The sequence below is a fragment of the Myzus persicae genome, unplaced genomic scaffold, assembly GCF_001856785.1.
Source record: "Myzus persicae strain clone G006 unplaced genomic scaffold, MPER_G0061.0, whole genome shotgun sequence".
NCBI lineage: Eukaryota > Metazoa > Arthropoda > Insecta > Hemiptera > Aphididae > Myzus > Myzus persicae.
Window position 1 is genome coordinate 110,591 of NW_019101653.1, and position 22,101 is coordinate 132,691.

A 22,101-nucleotide genomic window follows, 5' to 3' on the forward strand; every position below is an offset into this window, starting at 1 on the left:
CAAAACAAGAACTCATTATTGTAAAACCAATATATAGTTTCTTCCCTACCACTATCAGAATATTAAACTTCTTAAACGCCTGCAGCAAATCCCTGAAATATGGGATCACGATAATTGTTTTGAAATCTACAGTAACATCTAACCACAACGATGTATTAACTTTTGTTAATAAATAATAATAATCATACTTTATTTAACTATATATCTATCAAACGGATAAGAGTGATAAAATTAACAACTTTTAAACATTATAATTATCAGCATAGATGGGTTTAATTGTAGCTGCAGCAAAGTCAATGGTCACATAATTCCGAATAAAAATAGCTAAAGACATAGTGTGCTATATATTGTTAATGGTTAATATAAAATAAAAATATGTCGACAATCACATGATATTGTCCAAACTACAGTATTAACCGTAACGAATTATAAACCATATCATTTGAGATTATAGCTATTAGTAGTGCCTTGGGTCCAATATACAAATTGATAAAATATTGACTTTGGAATAATTTTTCATTTCCTAAATAAGATATTTGTAGAATTTCTGTGTTTCTATATAGAAGTTGTAGAGTATAGGACAGGTTTATTTATTTTATTTTTAGTCAATTTTATATAGGAGGTATCCGTGCACCCACATTTTTTTGAGTTAACTGGGAGGATCATCAGTACAGGCAATAGCGTTAAGAGATTAGGGATAAATGGATTTGTACGAGATATAAGTCACGGTGATGACAATTGCTCTGATGAGGTAAGAATTGTATACTATTGATGGAAATCCATAGTTTTTCTATTTCCACCCTCGTCGTTGTAGAAGTTAACGCGTCTAAATATCGGAAGGAAAGAACTTAAAACTTTAATTAATAATCCATTAATCCACAAATCCGATTATTATTTTATTACGCGTCATATTAATTAAATTGTTAGAATTTTAAATGGTTTTTAAATAACGCTTACTAATTACAAATAATTGGATATGTATGTTAACCAAGTATTCTCTATAAAAGGCTAAGCGATTTGTTTAGTTTTTAGAATGAAGGTACATAAATGTAATATAGATTAAATCGATTTGTAAAAATGTACACTTTTTAAATCCAAGCGCATATAGTTTATAGCAATGAGTAATAATATGCATAAAGCGCGTATCTACTTCACACGATAAATGTAAGCACAATGAAAGTTTTTGAGAACACTCAAACATCACGAATTAGGTCACAATATGACCTAATTATCAGAAAATGTGCTGAGCTTTCCAACATTTCTGAATATGCACAACATTTACAAATTTATTCCATGACCTAAGAAATTGCATATTAATTAGAGTATTGTTTAAAATCTTTACATTTTCACACTTTTACAACCGAAATAATCAAATTAAAAGCTTATAAAATATACTAAATTAAAATTTAATAACTCTGCAAAGAAATCTGATAAAAATTAATTTAATAATTAATTTTGTCCAAAGTTTTATAAACGCGACATTAATAACGCTTTTGTCAATTTGGGAATTTATTTAATTTAATTTATTTTGTTCACATTTACAAGTAAATTTATAACGTAAGTAATTGTTCGGCTGCAAATTTTTCAATATATAAACCCCTCGTAGCACCATTGTTCATAAATTTATATTATATTCGGTACATTCATAGCCTATAGGTATACCGAAAAACGGTGCTCAATAACGACTTCACACTCTACCATGATAACGTGAACCAAGATTTCTTAAAAAAATATTGTAGGTTGTTATATATATTATATACAAACGGTAATTATGTTTATAAATTAATATCATTGTACATTGAATATACCAGCAAGTAGAATAAAATCCTACTCAAACATTTAACCAGTTATCACTTATCATCACTACAATTAAACTCGAATCACTTCATCATCAGATAAAAGTAATTACCATAAACATAATACATTTAAAAAATGATTATTTGTTGAAAACCATGGTCCCCACAGTAGAGCGCGAAGTCGTCTTAAAAACGTTTAGTTTATAGAAAAAAAACTGTATATACTTAAACTATAATTGTATACCTACATAATATTATATATTATATTTACGTGTGACACGTAAGTTATGATAAAATACATTGCGGAATCGTCATTTCAGTGCATTTTTATTTTCATAATAATCTTACACGAGACTCGGCATATTAAAGTGTATAGGACGAACAGCGTTAATACAATAATACCTAATATAAAGAAATAATAATCAGCCAACGTCGAGTAAGAGAGTAATTAGCTCTTAGAGGGAAGTATAATTAACGAGAAGAGTTTCGTGCAAAACCATGTTTATATACATAAATGCTACCCCACTGCATTTTTCTCTCCAATAATCCTCAGTTTTCCTGGTGATTCTGTGTTCTGAGTTCTAATATATGTATGTCTATATTATGCGCTCTCGTACCGCGGAGACGAGGTAAGAGCTTATATCGTTATAACATTTTAACGGTCGGGTTAGTTTAACTTAAATAATTACGGTATAAAACGATTAGGAGGCGGTTTTATGTAATTAATTAATTTACGTTTTTTTTTTCGATCCCCAGACAGTTTCGATTATGAGGCATACCTACGCCTTTGTGTCGAGCCTAATGTTATATTATAACAGCGTTTTGAAATTTTTGCAATGTTCTCCGCAACAGAGCGAATAGTATCTAGGTAGGAATCTATAATAAAATATTGTCAATCGCTCGAATTTGCAGATTTCTCGTAATAATACGTACGGCAGAACTGCAGGTTATAGATTGATTATTCTATTATTGAAATGATTAGCGATAGAAGATCCAAAGGGGAAGAATTGCAGCTATTATAATATATAATTACATCATAATGAACTTTTTTAAAAATGTTATTTTTAAATAATAGTTAGAATAATAGTTAGTTGACGTAATATTATTCAGTAACAAACTAATAAAATATAGCATGTAAGAAATAAAATGTAAATATCTAAAAATAAAAGTGTTTGATACATATTAAATAATAATATTTTAAAAGTACTACCTGGCGGCCACATGCATCGTGTCTATGAGTGTTCATTGTTCAGTGTATTTTATGGACTATTACATTATATTGTATTATCTAACGTGTATGTAATATGTAAATGTGAGGGAATAAGGACGATAAATGATACAACTATTTTCCATGAGAATTGTACAGACCAACGACAATTTGGAACGGATTTTGCAATGCCTACAAGTACGTTGATACCCAAAAGTGCAAATCATCTATTTTCCCCGTCAGCCTAAAAGCGAAAAATTGATTTTCGCTATTGTATATTAGTAGTTAGTCAAAATGGTGAAAATATATTTTACAACCGGGTGTACAATGTGTAGCTACTCGTTGCACTATATAAGTTCTAGTTCAAAATTTGACGCTCATTATAGTTCTTAAATACCTACAGCTTACTTTTATATTTCAACAACAACAGTGATCGAGTTCAGTTGAAATTTAGATTTACTGCATCGTGTTGTATAAAAGCTTTTTGATTTTTAATAAATTTAGTTATATAACTATATATATCTATAGCTTATTATTTGACTTTACCATTAGTCGTTTTATTTTCAAATTGACGCATGTTTGAAATTCGACCAAAATATTTTGAATCATAATATGTACCAGATATCAACCTATTAGTCAGTGTTGGGGCTACTCACCGCCTACGGCTATACGATCGTGTGCGTATGGGTTCGATTTTCGCCAAAATTAAAAAATATGAGCATTCAACAATCAATTATTGGAATGCAATTTACACTTACTAAATATAAAAGCGTGCAGTTTATAGTAATTTTAATTACATTTGATGGTGAGCACCTATTGGCAAACGGAGATAATATAGGTAAGGTATCTTGGCGGTGTACGGTAAGCCAGCGTTCTTAAACTATTTAAGCCAATTACGAATTGTTCAATATTTTGACGGAAAACAGAAGTATTAAGTATATTTCATATTCATAATACTGTAGATAATCAGGACATTCAGCGACAAATAGTTCATAATAATTGTAAACGAAAAGTGACTGAATGCCATTTCGGAGTGATCAAATAAAATTATGAACTGATGATGATTGAAAATACGGAACTACATTAAGTACACGATGATATGTCTAGTATATATAAGGAATTGAGGCTGGAAACTTTTGAAAGGAAAATACTAAAACGAATATATTATGGCCCATGCCGAGACCCACTTTAAGTGGAAAGTGGAGATGACTGCACAATGGAGAACTCCAAAAATTGTTTCAATGACCGTGTATTTTGACGGAAATCATGAAAAGAAGTTTGACGTGGGCTGGAAACGCCTAGTGGAAATAAGTTATATCATGATAAAACGGTAATTGAAGAAGACCTGCAGATAGGAAAAATACCACCAGGCAAGATTGTGTGAAAAGAGATGTAAAAGCTGTAGACCCAAATGGAGAGAAACAGCTGAAGATAGAGAGGGATGGGGAAGAGTTTTTACGGGTGGCCATAAAAGCCGGATCCAAAAAAAATAAAAATATTTTCATGGGTTTAACCACAAAATAAATGTATTATTCTGTTATTTTATTCATTTTATGGTATACAAATTGGTTTTCTGTTAAAAATGTTTGCTGCAGTTTTGCCAATACTATATTACTATCTGAATGTATAACGAGTTCAATGTAGTAGTAACAGCTTTTTAGATAAGACATTGTACGCATATAGAATTGATAACAGGTTGTAACACTGCAAGTAGTACTTCAAATATTATTCATTTTCCACATTCCCTAGTAGTTTTCAATAAGACTGAGATCAGAATATTGATGAAATATGCAAGTGAACACTCATCAATTGATACCTAAATAGTTAAATGTATATAATATATCTAAGAGAGTTGTAAAAAATATTATACATAAGTTATAAGCGAATTTTATGTTTTATTTAAAAAAAGTTAATTCGAGTGAATTCAAACGTTTTGCAGGTGGCATCTAGCTGTAAAAATAATAAAATAATTTAATAAACGTTGGATTATGATGAAGATAAAAATTGTATGATGTTGTCGATATTCTGTAACATTATATTTCATCTAATGTACATAAAACGTCAAAATCGGGGTTATCATAACTGCAGGTTTAGTTACATTAATATTAATAACGGTTTGGTAGTAAAAAGTGTTCTAATCACCTGTCATCTGCCCGTCAAAAACCACTCTACCGAAAGCAGAATAATATACCAACTTATTAATGGGTATATACAAACATTTTTACTTATACTTCACAAAATATGTTATAAATAAAAATCCAATAAATTAAACTGTGCTACGTGAGATCTAGATGGGGAGTGAACTGTGAATGTAACGATTACGAGACGTGTGGTCATTGAACATGAAACTGTTGCTATAACTTTTCAATAGTCGCGTTATTATTACCAAAGTTTTTAAAGGGTTTTCAGCACTCCAATATATCTATACGTAATTATTGTTCAAAGAGGTTTGTTTGATTTAATAAAAGAAAAATAGTCAAAGATATATTAAATGTAATAATGTATTGAAACAGGCACGTAGGCAGGAGGGGGGGGGGGGTTCAACCCCCCACGAAAATTAATAGTTGTGTAATTTATTTATATCAATCATCGATAACTACAATAACTGGTCGGTGACAATTTGTTTATGAACTCTCCCGAAAATTTTTTTTGTGAAAGTGCATTATACAACGTATTATTAATTAAGATGAATATTAAGTTTATTAGAATAATATTGGCATCATGCTAAATGTCAAAACCACAATCAGACTAATTTCGATACAATATAGTTATATAGTTATATATTATTATTACAATAGTAAACAAAAAATAATATCTGTATCAAATTATGCGTATTAAAATAATACAGTAAAATAATGACTAAAATATTATTATATATCTATAGTCATTAGTCGTTTATAGCTAGATATACGTATAAATAGAGACAAGTATAAAATAATGTAATAGGTAAAAATAGAAAATAGTTAGGAACTTTAATAGGTCTATAATCTATATTGTCCAATAATAAAAATTATTCGTCATCGAGTAAAATATAAAGAGGTAGGTGTAAATTAAAATACTGACAAATAGATAAATTAAAAAGTTCGATAAAATCTTATATTTAGGTATTTGTATAAGACCATAAAAGGTAGTTATTCAAAACACACACTTTATTGTAATAAAAATAAAAATTGTGAGATACTCATATAAATTGGCGATTATTGTTTTCGTTGAGGAGCGATAAAATCTCATGTTTGGCATTTTGGAAATAGGATAAAATAAAATTTCACGCCGATTAACCCACCGCAGCGAGAAGATGGCTGTTATTATATCGTCGAGACAATAAAACTTTCGCTTTTCACGTTTTCAAAGAACGGCTGAGCACGATTTCCTCACCCCATGTTTTAACGTTCCCGTCGTTTCTAAATTATTATAATGTTAGCGAACCTGATTTCCATTGTTTTTGCATACAAACTCGCCAGCGTATTTTTACGTGCATAAACGAGTGTATTAAACGTGTGGGCATTTATAATTAGGAAATTATAGTGTGCGATGGGCTTACAGTTACAGTACTTGGAACTTATATGAATAATATATTGTGTAATGTGTTCCTCTGTAGCATATATAGGCTAATGGCTATATTATGTGTAATTTATTATAACCACAATTTAGCACAATACTATAGCAATAATGGTGGTTATGAGTTATGTGTTTATGACTCATGATTTATAGCAATTAATAAATAATAATAATACAATTCGTAGATATTGAATCGAATTTTTTTTTTAAAGGGGTGAATACATAATATAATAATTAATAAGATGGAAATAAAAAATACGTGGCCATTTGAAAAAAACATTTTTACAACTATGAGTTCTTAACAATCGGGTGTCATGGGCAAATGAAAAATATTATAACCTATCCTGTGTCAAGGCTAAGAGTTGTGTGTATTATACTTAGGACAATTAATACAGAGCATACCTATATTATAGGTCTAATTATATAGATTTTTCAAATCATGTAAAAAAATGTCGTTTTCAAACAATCGAATATGCTTATCACGGAAAAACGTGATTAGGGTAAAAAAAAAATTAACTCATACTCTGTATACGTGATGATAACATAATGATGTTCTAAACACGATCATCTCTGTTTTATGCTACAAATATCCATTTATACGAATTCGAACTTTCAGAAGCTTAATGAACACAACCAAACCAACACATTTTTAAATATTTAAATTTTTACGGCATTTAAAAGGACATGCCCTGTGGTGGTGCAGACTTATTTTTACAAACGATTATCTCCCTTTTATGCTTATCTTTCTTATTTTTTTTTTAAATTTTGATGTATTGAATACTAATGAATTTGAATGAGTGGTTTAATATTTATAATACTTTATTCTAAAATATATATTCAATTAACAATTTATTTGAGACCATACACTTGTAAATTTGTAATACGCAAGATAGAACAAATCAGATAACAGTGAACAATAAAATATCAATATATATTATCAAGTATTTAATTTACAATTTATTGACCAAATAGAATTTTTATCAACATTTATTATAAGAATTCGAAAAACTCAAAATTTTAATGCCTATAAATAGGTAGCTTAAAATTAGAGTAAAGATTTTTTGAATTTCATTGTACTGAAAATGATATTTTAAGTAATAGTTGAATGTTTCTATTTGATTAATATTCTTAAATAATAATATAACAGCAAAATTCGTTTAAATCGTTATTATACGTTTGAATATCCAATGTCATCAATATTTTAACTTCAAACTCTCATAAAAAATGTATGTGGTTTTAAAAGCTACACTTTTTTTTTATTTCAATAAAAAAAACTTATGAGGGATCTTGTGCGTTTTCGAGCCTTGAGAATTTTTTACTCTGACCCCTTCAGTATCAGATATAGAAGCATTCTGTTACCTAAATCTACCCTTAAAGTTTAGAAATGAAGCGTTTGCGATGCTCCGAAAGGTGTTGACAGTGACAAAAAAAAAATACACATTGTAAAACCAACACAGCAAAACCAATACAGTTCGGCTTAGAATCTATAACATCTGTTTAATGTGATTTACTACAAGGTAAAAAGGGCCACGAGACATCGTAATCTCCGAGTTTACCTACCCACCCAAATTTAATATTTCCGAAATCTGTTACGAAGAACCCACATACATATATAGTTCGAGCCTAAAAATAAGCGGCGGACGGGGGCAGCTTACAGAAAAATCGCACCCCTTTACTGCAGTTGTACTTACACATATCGCACCCGTTTTTTATGTAGGTACCTACCCATTATACTGTACGCACTCGCTCGAATATACATAACCTGCCCCAACATGTCGCGACTCAACGGCACGCATGGGGACGACTGTCCCTATCTGTCCTCCCCGAAGGGAGGGATATTCTCCGGGATGTGTGGCGCGTGGGGGTGGGAGTGATGTCCTCTGACGGAATGGAAATCGGTATATCTAGAGCAAATACCGTGGTATTATGTTCACCCCGTCGTACATTATTGCAGCCACCGTGGTCCGCGGGAAAATCGAAAAAAAAAATCGGAGCGGATCGCGATACTTAAACGTCATAAAGGAGACCTCGCCGTTTATTGTTTACGTTTCGTTTCGCGTTTATCGGTGTACGCGTGGAACTCGACAGTGCCGGCGGTGGCCTCTATGGAGGTGGTGGAGGCATACAGTAGCCGAGGTGGAGGTGGAGGTGGGGGTGGCGGTGGCAGCGGCGGAGACACAGCAGACCACGGCGGCGTGTAAAATGCGATTGCGCGGCCATTATTGATTCTGTGCTTCGTACTAACACAGGTCGTCATTATTATTTACCGCGCGCGAGGCAACGGCGCGGCGGCAGAACACACACATACACACACACACACCCACCCGCCGCACACTAGTGTAGACGAGGGGAAATATTTATATACGCTTTTTTTTTGTAATAATAATAAAAATAACATACAGTGAACGTTGTGTGTACACCGCACGTCGAAAAATAAAGTATAATACCATAGGAGCATATTATTATTATTATTATTATTATTATTATGCATATATCGGGGCAGCAACGGGCTTTGGCCTCTTTATAGCTGATGAACCAACTACCTCGGGGGTAGTCGAAATCTTGACGTTTTCGTAAAAAACGTCCAAACAGTCACGAGACTACGTATGACATATCTATATAATATGTATTATATACTTAAACGCGTGCGGTCGTATATTAAACTCATATACGACCCACCCGCTGCACATCGTTATATATATATATTCGTTTCACGTAACGGAGTATACGTGTACATTATGCGCACGAAGCGTAATAAATTTGTCAGTACAAGTGAAGTATACGTCGATGTACCTACGTATATAAAATATACATACATAATATGTTTTTACAGAGAATATAAGGATAAAACAGTGTCATAAAGTATTTCCAAATCGTTTATACTCAGAAGTAAGTATTGTTCGTAGCCCGCAGGTTTGACGACTTCAGTAGTGAGTAGATGTAGGTTGCAGGTGGATATAGTTATTGATATTAAATGTATTATTATCAACATAATATTATAATCACGGTAATTGATCGATTCACATCCAAAAGTATTAATGTGTTATGTATTAATAGTCATACTCATCGTAATATTTTGCAGGTAATCGAGTGGACGGATTTTTGTCAAAAACGTTCGCTCTCTTTCTGTATCGTGCACAAAGCCGAGTTCAACGCTTTTCCAAATACCACATAAACCGTGCCTATGCCCATGCCTATACTGTACTGCAGTGTACACAGATATCTCACTGCAATATAAAATTCGTATTTATAATCAATGCCCATATATATGTTTATTGGTACTTACCATTTATGATTGCTGCAGTATAGGTATAGCATCATATAAAAGCTACGTAATAATTAATATCTGTACAGTACAATAATAGCCAAATACGAATACTAAATTACAGAAGTATGCTGTTAAAATTTATCAATCGTTATAACATTTTTTTTTTCGATCACATCTAATTGTATCTACTAGGAACGTATAAATATTAAATACTCGATGGTTAAAAAAACATTGTAAATTAACGGTATTGTCGGGTACTCGGGTCTATATAGTAAAATTATTCAATTTAAAACAACTCCCGATATTTTTATTTTTTGCAAACTTTATTTTTCATTATTATAAAATACGATAGGTACCTACATTTAATCAACGAGGGGATATGGAAAAACGTGAGTAGTATATCGTATATGTTATACAATATGTTTGTATTTACTTTTTAATAATTAATGAAAATATATACATACGGAGGACAAGAAAATAGCATTTGTATACGAGTATATAAATGTGTCAATTATATCATTTTGGTATAATTATTTTGCTAAAATCATTAAAACCATTTGTGCTATAAGCTTTTTACTTTTTATAGGACTCTAATTTTTTTTTTTTTATTATTAATCTAATAAATTACGAATACACATTATTTTTATTGCTGGATTTATAATTATAGAACCTACTCTTTAATGTTTATGATAAATACAAATCAGCGATTTTTAGTTAACCTACTATATATACGATTACAATTAACGTTTTAAGATATTTTTAAACTATTATAAATAAATTACTAATATGCCTAAGCAACTTATTATATGTCAAATTAAACAAATTTTCACTGTCAAAACTTTAATTTTGGTAAAAAATTAAACCAACGACAATTATAAAATATGTTTACAAATTCACTTGAATAATAGTTCTTTTTCGTGGAATCAACATAATTCAATTATTTTGATTTTGGATAACTAGGAGACAACATTCTACAGGTTAGATTGAACTTTATTATTTATTATTAGTTTAACAAACACAAGTGCAAGTTATGTGCTTGTGTAATGTAGCGACAGCATTTAATTATCGATTAGTAGATTTTTCTTGTAAATTACCTTGGATGCAATTATAATAATAAAATAAATGTAATTAATATATTTGAAAAACAATAAACAATGACACAAAAACGTTAAGTTATAAAAATAAAATTTATTTTGTCTAATAATTTATAACCAAAAAAATTTTTCTATGGTTTACTAACTGATAATTAGTTAAGCTTGTATAGGTATTTTAACTAAATATATAATATAAGATAATACGTGTAATAAGTATATTAAATATATCTGGTTGGACGTATTTATCAAATTTGAATAATTTTAAATCAGATATCTATAATTAAAATGTATTGTTTTTACTTTGATGAATATTTCAAATATAATATACAATTAGGATCATACAATGGTAAATATTTAAGTTTTTATTATTGGGGGCTATGGCATAAAAATATCTAACGAGAAAAATGAAAATGATAACACGTTGAGTAAGTCAATTTGTTATGACCTTAAAATTAATTCTTTTGTTTCAAAGTTTTTTTTTTAGCGAACGTTATAGTTGAACCGTTAGACGCTATCCAACAAGCAGACCATGATCAATGTCTTGAGCAATCCGAAAAAGAAATACTCGTTAAAACTTAAAAGTGAAAAAAGTGTGTTATTTTTATTTATTTATAAAAGGTAAAAAAACCCTTTATTATTAAAATAAAACAATGTTTTCGTTTTTAGGCTGTATTATAAAGAGTAGAAATTATAATTCTATATTTACGGCGTAACGAATCATTAATTACCTTCACCATACTTCGAAGAGTTAGCGTTTTTACTATCTTAAAGTTGTTGTTTTATTAAAACATTTGCTTACACTATATTCAATTGTGTAAACTTTTATGTAATTTCTCAATATTTATATTTCAAACAAACAAAAGAAGGTGAAAAGCCTGAATTGACATCTTATATTTTTCAGGCAACTCGTTTTGCTTCACTTGCTTTAAAAACAAGATATTATTGCGTAATATAAAATGTTTTTAAACGTTTAACTCCCTAAAATGTTTTAATAAATATTGATACTTCACAATACAGATTTTATAATATTCTCTGTTTGCCAGAGTGTAGGTATACATTATTTTTAAAACTAATGGTTTTTAATTAAAAATTGTATCGAAATTCCAAATCTAGATTTCAGAGATTCTAAAAAGTAAAAACGTTAAATCATTCAAAATCCCAAATAATAGCATTATTCAGAACCATGAAAATTAAAACTATCTTTACTATTCATGGTCAGAACTAGGGTTAGAGACTTCTAGTAGTCGACATATGTTTATGCAGTAACTGTCGAAAATATAGCTGAGTAGTAATAACTAATATAATTCATAACAATACAAGTTTATATTTAAAACGGTTTGTTGCATATTTTGCATATTTGACCATTTTTGATTTAAAAATGGAAGTTTTATAAATATTGTATAAAAAACTTAATTTTAAATAGATTTCTTGTACTTGGGATATTAAAGTTTCATGGTCTTATGTCACGGGTCACGCAGGGTTGCCATTAGTTATGCAGATAATAAAATATTTATTATTACAGTTTTTTCATTCACTCATATGATTTTTGAATATCACACACAACTGAAATAGGAATCATTGGACATCTCATATAATCATCTGTTGACTGTCAATCAACATTAAGTGCTGGAAATTAATTGAAATGCCAGTAATGCCACCCAAACATTCAAACATTGATAGAGCAACCAGAAAATCAGATAATTATAAGGTAGACATATATGGTATGAACATTTTAAACTTTACTTTTCCAGGTCATATAGTATGGTTCAGATGACAATTGACAATAGAAACGGAAATCCAAGATCCATCTACCACAATAGTCCCAAACGGAGTCGAAAATCATGACCAAACTCAATGTGGCGGTGACGGTTGTTCGTGTGGACCCGTAGGATACGGATGTTTCAATAACGCATCCGGTGGTAACCATGAACACGGTCAAACCTACACGCCGATCATTTTGGTCTTGTACTAAAAAAATCTTCAGACGTGTGTTGTGCTGCGCGTATAGTACCGAGCAATATTGCAGTTGCCTGTTGTGGACGTTACTATAATATATTTTACAAACTGTATAGCAGGAGTGGCCAAACTTTTTTTGATTAATATTTAGTGATTTAACTTTTGAGGATCGACCGATAAAAAATGAATATTTTATTTTTTTTATCTTTTTCACAAATATTAATGATAGACATGCCTATACTTAAAATATCAATACTGAAAATTTAAATGTAAAGTTATTTAAAAATAAGTGTTTCACATAATATTTCTATAAATAATCATAAAATATAAATTTATATTATAATAATATACTGCAGTTGGCTTAGAAGAGTGTACATTTTGGGCAGACAAATCTTAATAAAATATTCAAAACATCGTTATAGATTGGATGGTAGTAAGCTTATATAAAAATTGAATTAGGTACAGTAAATTGTACTGTAGTCTGTAATATACGTTTTTGTTGAATAATTCAATTGGTTTCTATTTTATGTATTATTAGTAAACGTTAAAATGCTATTGTGAAATTCATTTATGGTGTGTTTTTGTATTTTCGACTGTTCTGTAACTACTTTGAGAACAACTTATATGAGGAACCTTGTATTGAATTATAAGCTTTCTGACCGAGAAACAAAAATTGAGATCAACATATAAATACATAGAAAAAAAGCAATAATTTCAATTATCTTTAAATATGTATCAGAAAAAGAGCACAAATATTTTTAAAATTATATTACGTCTAGGAAATGTTATTAAAAAATACATTTTGTGAACATTTCTCAAGTTTCTACGGCTGTTAATTTCTGGATTACAAGAAAAAAATCAAATCAATTTCATCAAAAACTGCCATTCCATGAATATTCTAGTTTGCACGCTGTTATTTTGTTGGTTCTTCACAACATTTATATGGAAAGTACTGGAAATTTCATATTTTGCCCCCTAAAGTACCGAACAGATCAAGATTTGATACCAAAAACAACCCACAATGTTACCTCTTCTAACGCCCTTCTAGATAACGCCTTTGATATTATAACACACTTTCGGTAAATTACGATTATACGGAAAACTATATTATTTATCTCTCACCAAAGTCTGGGATGGGGCCATATATCTAATCTATCTTAAAAGTTGAAAGAACTTGCTTTTCTTATAATTGTAGATTGTTATACTAATAAAATCGAAAAAAGTTCGATGTAGTGCATTGATAGCACAAATACCAAGAGTTTTAAATAGGTTAGATTGGTTCGTTGTTTTTTTTGAATAGATACATACTACATCATAGTATTTTTTTTTTCAGTAAAATTCATCAAAATTGATAAAGAAATGTATCGACAGATTTTGAAATTGTGTTTCTTCAAACATAGATACATTGATTGAATATAATTTATAATTGAAATAACCTCAAAAGCCTGCATATAATATCATAATAATATATTCTTATAATATGATCATATAAACCCCGTGGTAATAAAAATCGACCAGAATGGTTGTACCTGTAGTTAAAGCTTAGTCACGCTAAATCGAACGTCGAATACAACATTGTATAACGTGCACCTACATAATACATAATTTATACACCTATATAGGTGGAAAGAGTGTACGGTGTATAATTATTCTAGTAAAATAATAGAAATGCTAAACCAAAACCAAAAGTCTATGATCAATTTCAAGTTTTGTTATTATAATTTTTTTTTTTAAACATATTTTTTAATAGCGTATTTTTCAATATTTTACTGTTATAATTCATATTTATTTTGATTATTTTTTATTTATATGCTTTACTATTCTCAGAATTTGATCAAATTAAATAGAACTTTTAATTAAATTAATAAAATATTTTAATTAAAAACGTTATATTTACGTCACCCATGAATATTCGTTTACCCGTTTCATACCAAACGGCTGGAGATAATAATAATAATAATAATAGTTTATTTAATTTCAGTAGTACCAAATCGGTTACCGATACCTCTATAGATTACGTATGGGATTTTGCATGATAAATGGGTAATGGTTTGCGAATATACGGAGAAATTTATGGGCACTTAAATATTAACAGAAACATGTTTTCTTTGGGATATATAACGAGTATAGCAGCGGGGGAATGCGAGAAGATGATTGATAGATACATTTACTGGGATTAAATTAGAAATGAATAGAGAATATCATTGAAGAGTAATGGGTTGGAAATCGGTAGATAATAATAGAGCGTATGTAATATTAGATTAAAGCTAAAGGAACATCCGGAGAAATCGAAAATATTTAATATTATATATTATGAAAAAGCTTATAAAGTTCAATTATTTTTACTCTACATATTACAGTTCATACATATAACTATACGCACGAAAGCCTAAAGTACGGAATAAAAAACTATATATTTATTAAACAAAAAATAAAATAAAAATTGTTAGTATAATATTTTGTTATGTATTATATTTACAAATATTGTCTAGAAATAATTTGAAATTTGTTTTGTTTAAAAATAAGCAGAAAATAATAGAATATTGCATTATTATCAGTTAATTAATAATTATTATATTTAGGTATCGTTTTAAAGAACTTTTGATTGTGAGTGGAGTTTCGAACAGGGGCGGATCCAGAAATTCATCAAGGGGGGGGGGGGTAATAAAAATATATCCATCAAATACTATTCATACAAAAATTCAACCGACATTTTTTTTAAAAATAAATTTATAAAATTTAAATATAATAAGCTCAAGGGGGGGGGGGGGTATTTACCCTTTAACCCCTCCCTTGGATCCACCACTGGTTTCGAATGTCTTGGATTTACAAAGATGTTTATTTTTTGTGTCTGATTTATCTCACGTCACCTTAAACAACAGTAAAAATGCCTCAATCTTCAACGATGAGGGTGGTTTATGCCTTTATGGTACCATGTTAAATCTAAATAGACTTTACATTAGTTGGTCAAAAGTAAATACCTATATCTAGTTATTTGAAGTTAACATTTTTACAAAATTTGATAAACAAACAGAAAATAACTATTTAAGCTATTTTGTTGTAATTAAAAAATATGAGCCTTCAATTATTCATCGAATATTTTTTTTCGTAGGATTTCCTAAACATGATACAATTTTCAAAATATTTTGGCTCTTTTTGGGAAGTTTTTTAGTTTTTTTTACATTTATGTATGATAAAAACATTTGTTTTTGAGAAAAATGTGTCTTAGATTTTATACTGGGTTTATCATATGTTGTTCTTACCGAAATTAAAAAAAACCGTAGGAAATCTTACCTATAGTCATGGTTTTCTTTTTATTAGTGTTCAAAGTTCAAACGTTCACAATGTTTGTCAAAGTTACAAGAGTAAATATGTAAATTATTTTATAGTTAAAAATTCATACAATTTTAAATTTTTATAGCTAAGGTCTGAACATGCATATCATACAAATATTACTAATTTTAATATTTTATTTCATGAACCTATATTAACATCTTTCTTTATACGTCGGTATTGGCTTATAAGTTAACAAAAACATCTAAAATAGTCTATTATATAAAATGCTGTTTTTAAAAAAAGATTTATTTCATATTAGTATACAGTATTAATAATAGAAAAACAAATCACTCATAGAAAAATATATAAACTATAATATTATAAATAAAGGCAGGTACATCTGTCTACATAAAGTCACACGTTTTTCTTACCTATAAGTATGCTAGGATTTTAATGACCAAAAAAATACACAAAAATGCACTACAAAAATATGCAAAAATGACCTAACTACAACATTAACTTAAAAAACTGACCAAAAAATGTATTCGAATGAGCGAAAAAAATTGAATTTTAAAATAAATATTATTATTAATTATTAATTATTATTTATTCATTTTTTATGTTACACAAATAAAGGTAACAATTTTTTTTAAGAATTCAATGAAACAAATATATTAAAATTTGAGTTGACTTATGAGTTTAATTAATTACATTACTTTTTCGATTTCCACTTTGCCGAATCCCAATTGGCTGACAACTCAGTTTGCCGATAAATATACCAGTTTTAAAATATTTTCAATATTATTTTATTATTATAGTTTCAATTTTCCCGATTCGCCGACAGGTGACACTAATTTTAACGAAAACGGGTATCCCAGCGATAATATCATAGTATGTTGTGGATATAGTTCAAAGGTACTATTTTTATAAGGGTACCATAGGTATTAATTGAGTTCCATTACAACACATATTAAAAAAACTTAAAATAAACAAAAAATAGTTTAAATACACAAAAAGAACGTAATATTTTTAAAAATGAGCTTAAAAATTCAATAAATTGCATTCAGCACAAAAAACGCAACAAGTTGCAAAAAAAATGAAAATAAAAATTACACATTGTTATGTGTTATATTACGGAACAAATTTAGTTTTACTGTATAGCACTTAAAGAAAAAAAATTCAAGTCATCAAAATCCTAGCTCTACCTATAGCAATGATTTATGATTGGTTTCAAGTTTAATTTGTCCATTTGTAACTATAACTTACTTACTTAATGCCGGAGGTGTACATACAAAACCACTATTTACAGATGAATGACTCCGGATTATTTCAAAAATCAATATTGAAATTCAACAATTAGAAAATACAACTAATAAATACCTTAAATAATACATTTTCACCATAAATCATTTCATGTTGAACGCTTGTTCAAATGTTAGCATGTAATAATATGCTTGTGTAATTTTAAAAAATACTTAAGTACTTTTGCATATTAATTATTTGTTTATGGTAGGTATTATATACTTTTTGACAATCCATATTTTATTTTTTTGATATTTGAAAATCGTGTTAAGTGGGCTGTGTCTAATAAGTACTGCCATAATATGAGCGACATCAATAGCAGTAATAAAAATTTACAGCGTGGTCGCTTCGAACATAATCTGTTAATGTCTCTTAACGAGCAGTGTATTAGCGTATAAAACCGATAACAATAAGTAATTACTAAACGTATATTGCATAACGACGAGAAACTACGTCAACGCGGTAGAATATACTATAATACATATATATATTAAAATCATACAATAAGTTAATATTTTTGTGATGCAATTTCAACAAAAAATTTCATGACGATGTTATTGATTTGTTAACACCCGACGGGACAGAAATTTAAATAACATAATATACCATATTATACTTAGTGTTATATATTTAATATTATAATAAAAAAAAATATCAATTGTAATTATAATATGCAATGGAAAATTATTGCGTCGTTAACATTATGCCACGAATTATTACACAATATTACGTCCTAAATAAATTCGTGACCAAAAACAGCTGTACGTAATTTATTATCAAAAAATTATAGGTATCGGTTTAATAGCGTTAAGCACATAATATTATTACATTAATACGATACATTTTAGCTACACAATTTAACGCTTAAATTGCTAGTTTATAGTTATAGCACATATTCTGTTGTCCATTCTGCATTCATAAAAATAGTTTTTTAAAGCGATAATTATTGGTGGATCATTTTTCGTAAGAATCATTAAAAACAGTAAAAATATTATGAATATAATAGTTACAGTTTATTTATTCAATTTTTAAAAATATAAATTACCGCCAACCAGCGATATTTAAGCGCAATCACTAATAAAAACTTAATGACAACTAATAAATGAAACATTTCAATATTTTCCGCGATTTCATGACAAAAAAAGATTAAAGGATACGCTAAACTGCTGAAGTGTTGAATAAAAACATAATTAATCGTTGCATTTATAAAATATAATAATATGATAAATATTTCAGATTATATAAAATATAAAGTTGCGGAAAACCAAGTACCTATCTAGGACAAGTGGGTTTTAAATGGAGAACCATAATTGCCGTAAACAATACGCAATGTAACATAATACCCTTAAAGAGTAAAGTCAAAGGACTGAATAATAATAAGAGGATTTTCGTAGAGTTCTTAAGTAATTCAGGTCATTTTAAAATTGAAATTACATAATAAAAAATATATTATAATTTATAAGTACCAACTAAAAAATTATATTTTTATTTTTAATGTGATTTAAAAAAATAATTTTTTACTAAATATTATGTAATGCACGTTTAAAGTACTTGACACATTGTGTAACACAAGCCCATACATTTCTAGAGTTTGAAATTATAACTACTAGACTATAAATATACTAACTTTATGTCACATACAATATTATACGTATAAATATTATATAGGTACTAATGTACTATTCAAATCGTATTTATTTTGGATTCTGAGCTATTGTCGATTCAGTTTGCATTCATCAATTTTATGATAGTTCAAAAATAAAGTATCTAGGTACTATTTATATATTAACAATATAAAATTACTGTGCCGGCAGATGTAATAAATGCTATAATATTTAGTACTGCGTTATTAAAAAAGTTGGGTTTTGAACAAAATATTCTAAGAATAACGATATTCAAGCAGCGTTTGGGTTAACAGTTTGAAATCAAAGGTCAGGTTTTAAATTTAATTGAAAAAATAAAAATAAATTTAAACATTCGTGAAGTTTTTCAAACAAGGATATCAAACAGTTTCAAACTGCAGCAAAAAGAATGAGGCAGACGTTTTGGGGACATCGAGGCTAGTTGATTCGATATATTGACTTAAGTTTAAGGATCGATCCCTTATAGTTACTTATAGCTATTCTCTTTAATAGTGAAAAAGTTTAATCTATGAACGCCTATTACATAATATTATAACAGTAATATCCCGATTGATGTCTTGAAAATTGAATATTTATTGATTTAAACTAAAAAATGTATAAACACAATGCCAAACGCAAATAATAAAATCATCGTCGTTTGCGTTATATGCGTCTTATAGACACCAGCGGTGAAAATAATAAATTATTGTAATTTATTTCGAGTGATGTTAGTTGTGATTTACACCATATTACCGCGTAGGTAAGTGTTGTAACTCATACGAGTACCTGTAGATATTGATATATTGTAGGTATTGTATGCACACATGCATGATATAATGTAACGAGTTTCCCAAAAAAAAAAATCCCAGGAAAAAATCCCCGACGAACAACCCCAGAAAAAAATTCCCAGACCTTGGAAAAAACAATCCCCAGACTACAACTATCCATATTTGCAAACATATGCAAATTATTGAAGAAATATTTTTTTAAACACTAATTAGGGTAATTACCAACATTATCAATATTTAATTACAAATATATACTTGTACCTATAAGGTGTACTTAAAATGTAGACAATTTTCAATTTGTAAAGCTAAGGATTGAAAATTAAAAACATTACATTTCCTATAATATTTTGACAATAGAATAAATATAATATTATTAGGGGTATTTTTACAAGTCAAACTTTATATAGATGCAATCTTAGATTATAAAATAAAAATAATTATCAAACAACATTTAGGTACTCAAAGTTAAAAATATAGCATATGAAAATATTTAAAATACTTCAAATAATGCAAATGCGAATAATAATAATTATCAAAAATAGTTAATGAATTTAGGTACTCACAATTAAAAACATAATATACAAATATTTCGAATGATCGATATACGTCAAATAATACAAATAATTACTTACCTTATATTATAGATTATCAAATGTACACACTACGGAACTACACCGAACACGACCATAGGTAACATTTGAAGTTTTTAATTCTTATATCGTACCTATATATTATTATCTTCAAAATGTAATAAGAAACTTAAAAACGATTTATTTTAGAGATTTAATTTTGCAGAATCATACATAATATTGCAGTTTGAAACAAAATAATTCTTTAATAATTTGCATGTGTTTGTGAGTAATTTTGTATTTTTTTTACCAGTGATTTTTATTTCGATTACTAATGTACCAATTTTTTATTCACATTTGATGGTGTTGTGATTAGTAAATGTATAGTACCTATATCTATTTACTATTTGAGAAGTATTTGAAATAACATTTTATGCACATTAATTGTACTTAAAATTAAAATATTTAAGATATATGATAAAATAATTTTATAAAGTATTAAATGTATACACATATGTGAAGAGTTAGATACTTGTTTAGAGGAACGAAGAAGAGAATGAGTTTCTTTTTTATAGGAACTAGGAATTGAACGGATTCCTATATAAAATGACAACACATGTAGACTATAATATTTTAAAGCAAATGTCAAATAGTAATGATTACCAAGAATATTATTTTATCTGACAATTAATAATTGCGTGTAATAATAAATTGTCATCGCTTTAAATTTTGAAGTCATGGTGTGTGTGTGTTTTCTGTAAATTAATTGCTAAATAAATAGTAAATAATATATCCTTTTTTGATTTAGGGCTTTCGTCAAGATGGAGATCATAAGCTAGTATATTCGGAGATTGTAACAATATTAACAGTAGTTACAATTATTGTCAGGTCGTCCATATACATATAGTCGTCAGTGTTTGTTTATTGATATAAGTTTATAACTAATATAAAGACACTATGAAATAACCTGCAGTGTGTGCGAAATGTCGAAATGTGAATACACTAAGCTAATATATTATTATAACTGCAAAATATTTACATAAAACAAAGCTTCGATTCCATTTGTTTGCAAATATCACACGTTGTGCCTTCTGTACGCATTATATATATAAATATATAATAAAGACATAAAAAACTTACCTTATTATTGCTGCTAGGCGTCTACGGTGTTCAATAAGTAAACCTAAACACAAAAATAATATGTTAAAATGCACACACCTGTCTAACAAATACATGTGCGTATAATCCTTATCAGTTTATATATAAATAATAGTTTTAATAGTTTTTTTTTTTTTTTTTATAGTTTATCTCATGGGCGGCTTGTTACCGTATTTGACAATAATGATGAGCCATGCTCACTGGAGCCCGGATGTACATATTAATGGAAATCATTATTTAGATACAATGAAATACTTTTATGCGTATGGTATGTTCGTGTAAAAAAAATATTAAATGTTCAAGACAAAAACGATCGTGAATAAAATGTATTATCACCGAATGATAACTGTTTTTGTTACGTTATTTTGGTTTTCACTATTATTTTCTCAGTCAAATATATATATATATATATATAACTGATATAACAAGTAGGTACCTGTACCTATAGGGGATGATACTAGGCAAATAAATATCACATCTTCACCTAAGACTTGGATGTGGTGCCCG

At 28.5% G+C, this 22,101-nt stretch overlaps 1 protein-coding gene across 4 annotated transcripts in view; it reads right to left on the minus strand.

Moving 5' to 3' along the window:
- The window catches only part of LOC111029948, a 100,769-nt gene that overhangs the window by 16,272 nt on the left and 62,396 nt on the right, over positions 1-22,101 (minus strand). For 3 of the 4 annotated variants that reach the window (XM_022309207.1, XM_022309210.1, XM_022309209.1), the window contains one exon: positions 21,577-21,619. The exons of the other annotated variant lie outside the window; for it this stretch is intronic. The gene's annotated coding sequence lies outside the window, so the exon portion shown is untranslated. The remainder of the gene's footprint in view (positions 1-21,576; positions 21,620-22,101) is intronic. 4 annotated transcript variants of the gene reach the window in all.